At 37.8% G+C, this 13,972-nt stretch overlaps 1 protein-coding gene across 3 annotated transcripts in view; it reads right to left on the bottom strand.

The window, feature by feature from the left end:
* LYPD6B (LY6/PLAUR domain containing 6B) overlaps positions 1-13,972 on the bottom strand; it is a 137,789-nt gene that overhangs the window by 108,782 nt on the left and 15,035 nt on the right. The window lies entirely within an intron of this gene.

Here is a 13,972-nt window from a genome sequence, read left to right on the forward strand (position 1 = left end):
TCCTGTCTATTCTCTGCATAGTTTTTTGTTTGTTTAACCTAACGTGCTATGTATATCACATTCTATCTTCATATGTACTTTCACATATTCAACCTTGTGAAGATTGCATCTCAACAAGAGCACTGCAACTTGATTGGGAAGAAAAAACCAAACACTATATAAAGTCATAAAAGGCAAAGTACAATTTTCCTCTATCTTCTCCATACCAAGGTCCACTCTGTCTTTCAGAGGTAACTACAGGGAACTTTTTTTCACATCTCCTCTAAGACACCTAAGTAAGTCAGACGTGCATCTGCTTACAACCCATTTCTGTGTTTTAGAACTTTATATCCTTGTCAAGGTCCCAATGTCTTCCACATTGCCAAATCCCAAAGTTCTAAAACCTTATTTTCCTCAACTTTGAGCAGCAACTGACATAGTATATCACATCCTCTTTCTTGAAACACTTTCTTCTCTCAGATCCTAGGATATCACTATCTTGGATCTCGTCACACCTCTTTGGCCATTTTTCTTGATCCCCTTAAATGGCTCTTCCTCATCTTCCTGACCTTTAAATGTTGGACCACCCCAATCTTTAGTCATCTCTTATTCTCTGTCTATGCTTACTTTCTATGTGGTCTCATCCAGGCCTAACCTTTAAATGCCTTCTATATGCTGATGATGCTCAAATTTATATTTTTAGGGCAGACTTATCCCCTGAACTTCAGACGTGTGTGTTCAATTGCCTCCTTGACACTTTATAGAAAATTTCAAATTCACCATGTCAAAACTGAACATCTAATTCTCCCTCCCAATCTTCTCCATCCCAGTAAATGTCAGATAAACAGACACAAAACAATAGCAAAACCTTGAAATGATTAAGTTATCTCTCCCCACCCCTGATCCCACCATCTAATTCATCAGCAAATCTTGCTAGCTCTAACTTCTAAATATATCCCAAATCAGACTGATTTCTCATCACCTTCGCCATTACCAACTCCTTTGGCCTGGATGATTTTAATAGCTTCCAACCTGATCTCCCTGCTCTACCCTTTACCTGCAGTCAATTCTCCACAAAGCAACAAAGGTACCCTTTAAAAGGTAAGTCAGGTCATGCCATTACCTTTCTCAAAACCACTAAATGGTTTCTATCCCCCTTTTAATAAAACCCACAGTTCTCACCACCTTCAGAAAAGCCTTACATGATCCCTCATCCTCCTGGTGGTCCCTCCGACATCACCTCCTACTATTCTCTCCCTTATTTTCTCACCACACCCCAGCACACTAGCCTCCTTGCCCATCCTCATGAATGCTAAGACCATGCCCTCCTCCTTTAATTCCACCTCAGCACTTCATACTCCATTTACCTGTAATGCCCTTCTACCAGATAGCTGCCAGCCACCCTACTTCATTTCATTCTAGTCTCTGCCCGAATATCACCTTTTCGAGAGTTCTTCCTAGACACAGAATACTGTATCCTATTCCACTCCCCACTGTTCTCTTCCTTTACTCTGCCTTATTTTTCTTCAAAGTACATATTACTACCTGACATATTATATAACTATTGTCTGTCTTCAGCCATAGAATATAAACGCTTTGAGAGGAAAGATTTTGTTTTATTTGCTATTCCGTATTTGATGTCCATCACATTGTCTGTATTCAAAAAACAGTCATTGAATAAATGAGAGAAACATATCTATAATCTATATATATGTTTACATTAAAATGGAATTACATAATACATAAGGTTCTACAAATTGCCACCTTCAGTAGTCAGACTGAAAAACCTCATAACTCATGTGTCTTATGATACAGTACTCAGAAGGGACTTCCCTCAATACTGGGGAGTACATAGCCCTAAACTAAATGCTGCTATAATCCTGCCTAGCAAACATCAAAAGAATGTCAAAATTTCCAACAAATTTAACTGCATCCTAAAACAAAGTTCAAGAATATTTACAAAAATGCAAAAATACCCAGCACCCAACAAGGTAAAATCTACGATATCTGGCATCCCAACAAAAATTAGTAGGCATGATAACAAGCAGAAAAGCAGAACCATAATGAAAAGGGAAAATGAATCAAAACTGCCCAGAACAGACACAGATGTTAGAATGATCAGACAAAGACAATGAAACTATTATAACTGTACTCCATATATTTTGAAAAGTAGAAATATACAAAAACATTTAAAGCCCCAAATCAAACATTTGCAAATAAAAAACCCCTGCAATGTCTGAGATGAAAAATACATTGGATGGGATTAATGGTTAATTAGACATTGCAGAACAAAAGATTAGGTGACCTGGTAATACAGTAATAGAAATTATCAAAAATAAAACAGAAAAGGAAAATAATCTTCTTAAAAGAGGAGAACATGGCTAGGTATGGTGGCTCACATCTGTAATCTCAGAATTTTGGGAAGCTGAGGTGGGTAGATTATTTGAGATCAGGAGTTTGAGACCAGCCTAACCAATATGGTGAAATGCCATGTCTACTAAAAATATAAAAATTATCTGGGCATGGTAGCAGGTACCTGTAATCTCATCTACTTGGGAGGCTGAGGCAGGAGAATCACTTGAATCTTGGAGGTGGAAGTTGCAGTGAGCCAAGATCGTGCCATTGCACTCTAGCCTGGGTGACAAACTAGACTCCATCTCAATAAATAAATAAACAAATTGGAATTATCTTAATAACTGAGAATGGGGAACTGAAAAAATACTTGAAGATACCTAGGTTAAAATGTTTCCAATTTGACAAATATTATAAACTTAAGATTTGAGATAGTAAATGAACCTTGTGCACAAGAAACATGAATAAAACTACAGCAAGGCACATAATAATAAAACTGCTCGAAGCCAGTGATTAAAAAAAGAATTTTAAAGTACTCAGAGAAAAAGAGGACATTATGCACATAGAAACAAAGATCAAGAGGACAACAGATTTTTTATCAGGAACAATGCAAGCAAGAAGATGGTAGAACAACATCTTTAAAGTGCTGAAAGAAAAAAAAAAACTATCAACCTAACACATATTTCAAAAGCCAAAGTGAAATAAAGACTTTCAGACATACAGAAGCTTAAAGATCTGCACTACAAAGACTATCAAAAGAAGTCTTTCAAATTAAAATAAACTGAAACCAGGTGGAAATATGAATCTACATAAAGGAATGAAAAGTACCAGAAGTTGTAACCACATAGATAAATGCATAATATTTTTTCTTATTATTTAACTCTTTTTAATAAATACCTGACTGTTTAAACAAAAATAATAATGTATTTTGGGGATCCTTACATATGTATAAGTAAAATATATGATGACAAAAATAATATAAAAGCTAGGGGCAGGGAGAAGGAATTTATACTAAGTGAAGTGAAATAATATCACTTTAAGGTAGACAATGGTAAGTTAAAGATGTATGCTATAAACTCTAAAACAACCATTAAAATAAAACAAACACGTATAACTAATCAGTCAATAAACAGGCTAAAATGGAATTATTTTTTAAAAACTCAATCCAAAAAAAACCAGAAAAATAAGAAAAGGGGAACAAAGAACAAAAGAGGTGATTACAAAATAAATAGCAAATAAATAAAATGAAAAACTTAAATACATCAAAAACAACATTCAATATGTGTTCTAACACCCCCACTGAAAGTCAAAAGTTGTCAGCTAACTAAAAAAGAAAGACCCAATCATATGCTGCTTATAGGAAACACACTTTAAATATAAACATAAATAGGTTAAAAATAGAATGATGGTAAAAGATACATGATTCTATCACTAGTCAACAAACAAACTGGAGTGACAACGTGAACATTAGGCAGTATATATCTGAGGACAACAAAGATTTTCAGGGATGAAAATAGCCACTTCATAAAGATAAAGAGATATGACAATCCTAAACATTTATAAACCTAAAAACAGAGCTCTAAAATATGTGAAACAAAAACTCATTGAACTGTAAGAGTGTATTCATCCGTTTTCATGCTGCTGATAAAGACATACCTGAGACTGGGCAACTTACAAAAGAAAGACGTTTAATGGACTTACAGTTCCACGTGGCTGGGGAAGCTTTACGATCATTGTGAAATGCAAGCAGGAGCAAGTCACATCTTACATCGATGGCAGCAGGCAAAGAGATAGAGCTTGTGCAGAGGAACTCTTCTTTGTAAAACCATCAGATCTCATGAGAGTTACTATCACAAGAACAGCACGGGAAAGACTTGCCCCCATGATTCAATTTCCTCCCACCAGGTCCCTCCCACAACACGTGGGAATTCAAGGTGAGATCTGAGCGGGGACACAGCCAAACCATATCAAAGAGGACAGAAGCAAATCCACCATTATAAGTAGAAATTTAAGTACCCCTCTTTCAATAATTGATAGAACAAGTAGAAAAACAATAAGGATATACTATCAACTAACTTGACTTAACTGGCAGTTATAGATCCCTCCACCCTTCCAAAGCAGAATGCACATTCTTTTTACATGCATGTGGAACAATGACCAAGATAGAATATATTCTCTCCCAAAACACCAGGTCTAAATAGATTTAAAATATTCAAGTCATAGAAAATATGCTCTTTGAATATAACAGAGTTACACTAGAAATCAGTTACAGAAAGATAGCTAGGAAACCCCCAAATATTTGGGAACGAAGCAACAAATCTACATAAACCAGGCATCAAAGAACAAGTTTAAAAAAAATGTAATATTATTATGAATTAAATAAAAATTAAAACATGTCATATCAGAGTTCTTGGGATATTGCTAAAGCAGCACTTAGGAAGGATGTTATAGTACTAAACGTCTATGCAGTCGTCCCCCCCTTATCTGCAGGTTCACTTTCTGCAGTTTCAGTTACTCATGGTCAACTGTGATCTAAAAATATTAAATGAAAAATTCCAGGGATAAACAATTCATAAGTTTTTTAATTGCATGCTGTTCTGAGTAGAGTGATGAAATACCACACTGTCCATCTTCATCCCACCAGGGAGGTAAAACATCCCTTTGTCCCACATATTCACACTGTGTACACTACCTGTCCATTAGTCACTTAGTGTCTTTCTCAGTTATCAGATTGATTACTGTGGTATCTTATCATATAGGCATTTTTTTCACCTCACATCATCACAAGAAGAAAAAGGATGAGCACAGTACAATAAGATATTTTAAGAAAGAAAGAACATATTTATATAATTTTTATTACAGTATATTGCTGTAATTGTTCTACTATTAGTTATTGTTATTAATCTCTTACTGTGCCTAATTATAAACTAAACTTTATCATAAATTTGTATGTTTAAGAAAAAACATAGTGTATATAGAATTCTGCACTATCCATGGTTTCAAGAATCCACTGGGGGCCTTGGAACATATCCTCTGCAGATAAGGGGGGATTGCTGTAATGAAATAGAAAAAAAGGTCTCAAATCAATGACCTCAGCTTCTAACTTAAAAACGTTAAAAAAAAAAAAAAAACCATTCAGGGAGCAGGGAGAATTAACCCCCAAAATAAGCGAAAGAAATAAAATTTAAAGGGACAAAGCAGAACAAATAAAGAAAATAGCAGAAAAACACTAGAGAAAATAAACAAAACCAAACACTGGTTCTTTGAGATCAATCATTTTATAACCTTCTATACAGATTGATTAGAAAAATAAGGGGGAAAAAATCACAAATTTTCAATATCAAAAAGGAGGAAGGAAAGAGTTAAGAACACAATATAGTCTACAGATACTGGAAATGCAGTAAGGGAATAGTATAAACAACTTTATACCAATAACTTCAAAAACATAGATTAAATATAAAAGTACTTAAAAGATACAAACTACCAAACGTTACTCAAGAAGAAACCGGCAACCTTTGAATAGCCCTATATGTATTAAAGCAATTGTATTTGTAGTTAAAAATCTTCCCATGAAGAAAATACCAGACCAGATGTCTTCACTGGCGAATTCTATCAAATGTAAGGAAGAAATAATACCAACTGTATACAAACTTTCAGAAAATTAAAATGGAGAAATACTTTCCAACTTATTCCATGAAATCAGCACTACTCTAATACCAAAAGCAGAAAAATACACTATAATAAGAAAATTGCAAACCAATAGTCCTCACAAATATAGATGCAAAAATTCAAAACAAAATATTTGCCAATTGAATCTAACAATACATAAAATAATATATCATGACCACGTAAGTTTTATTGCAGGAATGCAAGGTTGGTTTAAAATTCATGAAAAAAAAAATCAATGTAATTTACCATGTTAACAAACTTAAAAAGGAAATCCATCTGATTATTTCAAGAGACACAGAAAAATAATTTGGCAAAATTCAACATCCATTCCCAATAAAACTCTCAGCAAACTACAAATAGAATGGGATTTTTGGACCTAATAGAGTATCTATGAAAAACCTACAGTTAATACATTATTTAATAGTAAAAGATTAAATGCTTTTCCTTATGAGGAGAAACAAGGATGTCTGCTCTCACCACCCAGTTCAGTATTGCACAGGAGGATCTAGCCAGTGCAGTAAGTCTAGACAAAGAAACAAAAGGCATCCAGACAGAAGTAAAACTATCTTTATTGGAGCATGCTGTGATAATCTATGTAGAAAACCTGATAGAATCCTCAAAAAGTCTACTAGTACCACTAAGTGGCTTTAGTAAGTCTATAGGGTACAGTAAGATAAATACACAAAAATCAACAGTATTTCTACATACCAGCAACAATCTGGAATTAAAATTTTAAAAGTCATTATTATTTATAAATACCTCCAAAAATAGGCCAGGCACAGTGGCTCACACCTGTAATCCCAGCACTTTGGAAGGCCGAGGCGGGTAGATCACGAGGTCAGGGTCAAGACCAGCCTAGCCAAGATTGTGAAACCTCCTCTGTACTAAAAATGCCAAAAATTAGCTGAGCGCAGCGGCAGGCACCTGTAATCTCAGCTACTTGGGAGGCTAAGGTAGGAGAATTGCTTGAACTCACGTGGCAGAGGTTGCAGTGAGCTGAGATCACATCACTGCACTCCAGCCTGAGCAACAGAGTGAGACTATGCCTCAAAAAAAAAAAAAGAATTGGCCTGCCACAATATCACTATTTATCAAAAATATTATCTCATTATTATTTTAAAATAAATAAATGAATGAAAAACAAGTTTAACAAAACACCAAAAATAGAAACACGGAGGGGTAAATCTGACAATAATGTGAAAGAATTATTCACTACACAACACTGCTGAAACAGTAAAGACAACTTAAATAAATTCTGAGTTACTACATTGTTCATGGATTGGAAGACACATATTATTATATTAAAACTGCAATCCCCCCTTCATTATTATATACACCATACAATCTAATTCCCAGCAAGCTTTCTTTGTAGAAAGTAATAGGCTGATTCTTATTCCAAAATCCATATCAAAATGCAAAAGGACCCAGAATAGTCAAATCAACTACTTGATTTCAAGACTTACCACAGAGGTTCAGTAATCAAGACAAGGGCGGCACATTGATTCATGGAACAGAATAGGATCCAGAAATAGACATATATTGACAAATATATGAATGACTGATTCTTGACCAATGTGCAATGGCCATTCAAAGCAGAAAAGGATAGATTTTTCAGCAGTGGTACTGGAGCAACTGAATATATGTTTGCAAAAAGTTGAACCGTTCAGAGGGATAATAATTGTTGAAAATTATGGATATGATAATTATCCCAATTTGAGCTTTACACTATATATACATGTATTGAAACATCACACTGTACCCCAAAAATATGTACAATTATGTGTCAATTATACATTTTAAAATTACATTTTAAAAGAAAAACGTAACTCGATAACGCAAAATGGATCATAGACAAAAAAGTAAAACTTTAAATTATAAAACTTCTGGAAGAAAACACAGGAGAAAATCTTTATGACTTTGGGTTAGACAAAGATTTCTTACATATAACACTAAAAGCAAGATTCAGTAAAAATTCTGATAAATTAAATTTCATCAGTGTTTAATCCTTCAGTTCTTTGAAAGACATTGTTTAGGGAATAAAAAGACAAATCACAGATTATAATAAAAGATTTGCAAAGTATATATCTGATAGAGGACTTGCAAATAGAATATATAAGAATGCTCAAAACAAACAATGAGAAAACAACACAAATTTTTAAATGCACAGACATCTTATCAGAGAAAATGGTATACAAATGGTAAATAGCACATAAAGAATGCTCGACATCACTACTCAGTTGGAAGATGCATCCTCACCAACACACAGTAAGTTAGCCATTTTCCTCTGTACACAAATGTTCATACTAGCTTTATTTGTAATAGCTCAAAGCTGAAGCCAACCCAAATGTCCATCAACAGGCAAATGGATAAACAGATTGTGGCATAAAGATAAAATGGATTGTTAAAAGACAAACAGTAACTCAGAAACTCAAAATGGATCATAGACACAAAAGTAAAAACTTGAAATTATAAAACTTCAGTAAAAAATTATGATATGCATGGCCAGGCATAGAGGCTCACACCTGTAATCCCAGCACTTTGGGAGGTCGAAGCAGGCAGATCACTTGAGGTCAGGAGTTTGAGGCCAGCCTGGCCAACATGGTGAAACCCTGTCTCTATCAAAAATACTAAAAAATAGCTGGGTGTGGCAGCATGCACCTGTAATCCCAGATACTTAGGAGACTGAGGCAGAAGAATCACTTGAACCTGGCAGGCAGAAGTTGTGGTGAGGTGAGATCTTGCCACTGCACTCCAGCCTGGGCAACAGAGCAAGACTCCACCTCAATATATATATAATATATATATATATATATATATAATTATATATATTATTATATATATATGTATGTATACACAACATGTATGAATCTCACAAAAATGATGCTGAGTGAAAGAAGCCAGATAAAAATGAGAGTACACCATATTCTTAATATAAAATTCTAGAAAATGCAAATTATAGTGGCAGAAAGTACTTCCCTGCCTGGGCGACAGGGCAGGAAGAGATGGGTGGGAGGTAGATTTCCAAGGGGCACAAGAAAACATTTGGGGGCGATTAATGTGTTCATTATCTTGACTGAGGTGATAATTTCACAGATCTATACTACATATGTCCAAACTTAGCAAATTGTACACTTTAAATATGTGCAGTTTATTGGAGGTCAATTATATCTCAAAAAAGCTGTTTAAAAATAATAAGACGAGGTTGCCTATTTGAGGGTACCCTTTTGCCAACCTAAATTTTGGCCTCATTGCAAAAATCTTCTTGAACAGCATTTAGGAACAGACTGACATTGTTAAGCTTAATGCTCTGTGAAATAGTCTAAACTAATTGTTTCAAAAGCCTGTGGCAGCAGTTTTCTGAGATTATATCAGAGGACACTTTTCTTCTTTATGTAAACATAAGTTAGCATTGCCACTAGATACCGTGCAATGCTTTCACTGCATTCATCCCCACCATGTTTGTGCCAACTGCTGAATGTGTTATTTTACCTAAAGAGGACCAAAAACAATGCCTGGAATTCCCCTTGTCATGCCTGTCATGATACAGTGTGACTTCTGCAGGCAACAGTTCAAGGGAGACAGCAGATCTGAAGCACAGGTGGACTGGGTGGTGTATGTGTATGCAGAGTACATTCATGTGCGGGAAGGCTGAGAGACAGTGAAGGACACGGACACAGAGGGACATATAAAAGGACTCTGAGTCAAGTATGAATTAATAGATATGTTCCCCTTCTGGGAATTTCTTCCTTGGCTGGGCATGGTGGATTTTGGAGGCCAAGGCAGATGGATCACTTGAGGTCAGGAGTTCAAGACCAGCCTGGTCAACATGGCAAAACTCCGTCTCTACAAAAAAATACAAAAATTAGCCAGGTATGGTGGTGGGCACCTGGAATCCCAGTGACTCGGGAGGCTGAGGCAGGAGAATCGCTTCAACCCAGGAGGCAGAGGTTGCAGTGAGCCGAGATTGCAACACTATACCCAGCCTGGGCGACAAAGTGAGACTCCATCTCAAAAAAAAAAATCTTCCTTGCAGAAAAAATATGGGGCCAATCACTTGACTTCTAAATAGCTGCCCTCCCTCCTAAATCTTCTGGTCCCACCCTCAGGAATTCAAAATCCACAAATCGATTCCTCACTTTTGCTTATGGAACAAGTATACAAACAACAGACACACATGCATACTCGTGCATCCGAAGCCCAAATCCCTCCGAAAACAGTGCAAACGTTTCCTTTCATTTGCTTCTTAGCAGAAGTTGTCAGAAACCTGTATTACTGTGAAGACCTCTTTTCCTCACTCTCAATGGTCCATTTCACTCTGTGTCTCTTTACACTAACTCACCGTTTCCTAAATTCAGCTGTGCCAGTAGTAACTTGGATTTGATTAGAACAATGAAGGTGGCCCATCATTATTGTTTATCGACTACTTTTTAAAAGTGATTTATTTCATGTATTTATTTTTTCAATGTGCCTTTAGTTCTTTAAATAGGAAGCCATTATCCCTTGGTAAAGGTAGAAGGTAATTCTATAAAGAAATACAATGAATATTCAAGCTGTGAGTAAATGCCTACGGAATTTCCCAGAAGCCTCCAGGTCTACATGCAGCTCTTTCCTTGCGGCTGGTATGTCTAACTAAGGCATCTCTAGCACTTGCTCATACTCCTTTTTAACAAAGGGCTACTTTACTTCCTTCTTAACTAATAAATAGGACTGACAGAGTTTTAAAAATAGAGTAACTGGTTACATGTGTTGAGTGTGTGCCACCTGAAATCATCTCAAGCCATCAGAGTTCCCGCCTCTGAGAACTCATTGAGAGCCTGTCTCTCTGAGCCTTACGGCCAAGATGTATTCAGAGTTCACATAAAAGTCTGACCTACTCTGAGGACCTGGGTGTAAGTGAGCATCAGGGCCCCACTAGCCCACATGCACCTTTGTCCAAATGAAAAAAAGTGCCAGCTCTGGGCAGATGAGCCCTGCTGTGTTCAAGGTTTGAAGAGAGGTGCCTGTGGGAGTATTTGAAAGGACCTCCCTTGCTCCAGGCCAACTTAGCCTTCTGCTAGGCAGCACATGAGGTGGATCTTGGCCCTCCTTCAGCCCTTGGCTGCGTGCCCTTGTGCAGTGATCAATAGGCTCAACTATATATGATGGTTTGCCAAGCATTATTTAAGCCTCAGCATTTTCACTAGTTACTATAAATGCATAATTCAGTGGCTTTTAGGGCTACCCGTGATGTTCCTCCTACTGCACCCAAATTCCTATTTTCTGCCTTTGGTGGGTGCAGTTCCTCAATACAGGGATGCAGAAGGGGACTCTATTGGAGAAAAAGAAAACATTCACAGTTCCCTTGAGCGTTCCAGATGTTCCCTGGTTTGGGCTCATCCCTGCTCACCTTGTCACCTGCTACATTCAAGGCTGGCTCTGGAGAAGCATCCCTTCATGGAGACAGCCAGGTTTCTTTCAGTCGTGCTGATATTGAATAGCTGAGTAATTAGCCCAATTTGGAGGTATGCCTCTTTTGCCAACGGCACACACTGAGGAACATCAAGTCAAGGTAAATTATTGAAAGCAGCAGAACTGACAACAAGAGGGTCTGTTGTTTAAGTAAATGCATTCTGACTGTCTGAAGACACAGCTCTGACCTGCAAGATTAGAACACTGACAAGGGGTGGCTCAAGCAACAAGAGGTGGATTAAAAATGCCGCAGAGAGCTGAAGGCAGGAGGGGCTGAGTTAGTATTAGCACAGACAGGAAGCAGATTTTTTTTAATTTGTTTTGCTTCTTACACTTTGAATTCTAGGTCACTCACAGCTCAGTCTGCATGATAATTTTTAAAAGAGGATTCTAAAACATAAGTTCAAAAGTGAATTTGTTTAGCCTCTTACAATAGCTTACGTAAAGCCACCAACTTAACAAGTCCACATAAATAAGTCAGACTTGGTTCATAAAGACCAGTGGGAGTTAGAGGGATTGATGAGAAGGAGCTACACTTGTCCAAGCACAGGAGCATTGACTGGTTAGCTCTCTTTGAAAGTAAATCTAAAAGGTCCTCTAGCTCAGTCTTAGGGCCCATGCCCATTGGTGACAGGGCAAGGGGATCTAGAAGGTAAAAGCAAAGGTCATCTGTGCCAACTCCTACTAAAACAATGCCCCACACCCAGAGGCAAACGACCCCTTCTGTCTCCAGTCCAGACTTTTTTCCTGCCAAAGCCAAAGGATAGACACCTAACAAAGATCCGAAAGGAACTGCTTTTGAATATAATTTTGAAAGAAGGAAAGAGAAAAAAATAATCCATCTAAACCAAATGTGTCAAAGCAGCACCAATTCATAAGCCAATGTCAACTGATGAGCAATGACTGCTTTGAACACTGAGTTAAGAAGGATTCTGGGATTACACCTGGGACCAAAAGACAAGGGGTTATGTTTGATGATAACTTGAAAATACAGGATGACCCAGTTTAGACCATCATGTTCCACCACAACCCATCCCTCCCCAGCAGCCTTTGGCCAGCATCAAAAATCAATCTTTTCCTAAGAGGAAATAAGTTGGTATAAATGTTCTCTTTAGAACAAAAAGATGAAACTGAACGTGAGGACAAACTGCTCATTCAGAAGAGCATCAATGAAGCAACGATGAGACACCCCCAGGCTGCCCAGAACAGCTCTGTGAGGCCCGTGTGACCCCAGAAAACACTTCCGAACCAAAGCCCCTGGCTGCCTAGTTTTTAAATATCACACTGCTATGTCAACAAGCTGACAAGTGGTCTAACTCTAATCATAGACAGTCTGGTGTAGTTTTGTCTTAAGTGCTAGTTCTCTTTTCACTTTTGGGACAAACAAGGTCTTAAAGGTCTCTGGGTTTACAACTCGTATTCATGAATATCAGCCCACTAGAAAAGGAGACATTTGGGCCGGGCGCAGTGGCTCAAGCCTGTAAACCCAGCACTTTGGGAGGCCGAGGCGGGTGGATCACGAGGTCAAGAGATCGAGATCATCCCAGTCAACATGGTGAAACCCCGTCTCTACTAAAAATACAAAAAATTAGCTGGGCACGGTGGCGCGTGCCTGTAATCCCAGCTACTCAGGAGGCTGAGGCAGGAGAATTGCCTGAACCCAGGAGGCGGAGGTTGCGGTGAGCCGAGATCGCGCCATTGCACTCCAGCCTGGGTAACAAGAGCCAAACTCCGTCTCAAAAAAAAAAAAAAAAAAGAAAAGAAAAGAAAAGGAGACATTCAACCCTAGACGAGGCATTGCCCTGGTGCCATAGACAAAGTTTTTGGGAACTCTTGGAGGCCTGAGACAGGCCTAACTACCTGGTGGTTATTAGGACTCACTTCATTATACAGAGAATGTGGTATTTGACAGTCTCAGAGTTCCACTGGGTTCCAGGCATGAGCATCTCAGAACACGGATTGCCTCCTGCTGGCCCTGCTATAACCCTCCCATGAGGGGACCAAGGATCCTCGGTACAAGGAAGTTGTCACAGTCTGGATATGACACATTTAACTCCTGCCCAGCTGAGCTTGTAAAGGTCCAGCACTCCAATGAAGGTGACTCTGAGTTGCTAGTTTAGCAAGTAAAAATATAGGAAGCTCAGCCAAATCTGAATTTCAGATAAACAACAAATAATTTTTGGTGGTTATTTACTGTAATTCGGGTTTAGTTGGTGGCCTGGCATTTATCTGGCAGTTCAGAGACCTACACTGGTCTGTGAAGAAACAGATGTAAGACAAGTGCCTCTGTCTTTCCCTGAAGGGATTTACTTACTCTCCCTAGTTCAATTGGCCACAACAGCCAAGCTTGGTTTTTTGCAGATTTCATGAAAAATGGACAGTAGACCTTCAAAAGCTGAGCTCATCAACAGTTGTATTTGGAGGGTGTTAATGGTCATTGGACATCAGGAAACATTTACTTAAGCAATTGTTTTGGCAGCTGGTCAGGAATTCAGGAAGCATTCTAAGCCACTGATCATTACTG

The sequence above is a fragment of the Aotus nancymaae genome, unplaced genomic scaffold (assembly GCF_030222135.1).
Source record: "Aotus nancymaae isolate 86718 unplaced genomic scaffold, 86718_ANA_hifiasm-v0.15.2.pri h1tg000029l, whole genome shotgun sequence".
NCBI classification, from domain to species: domain Eukaryota; kingdom Metazoa; phylum Chordata; class Mammalia; order Primates; family Aotidae; genus Aotus; species Aotus nancymaae.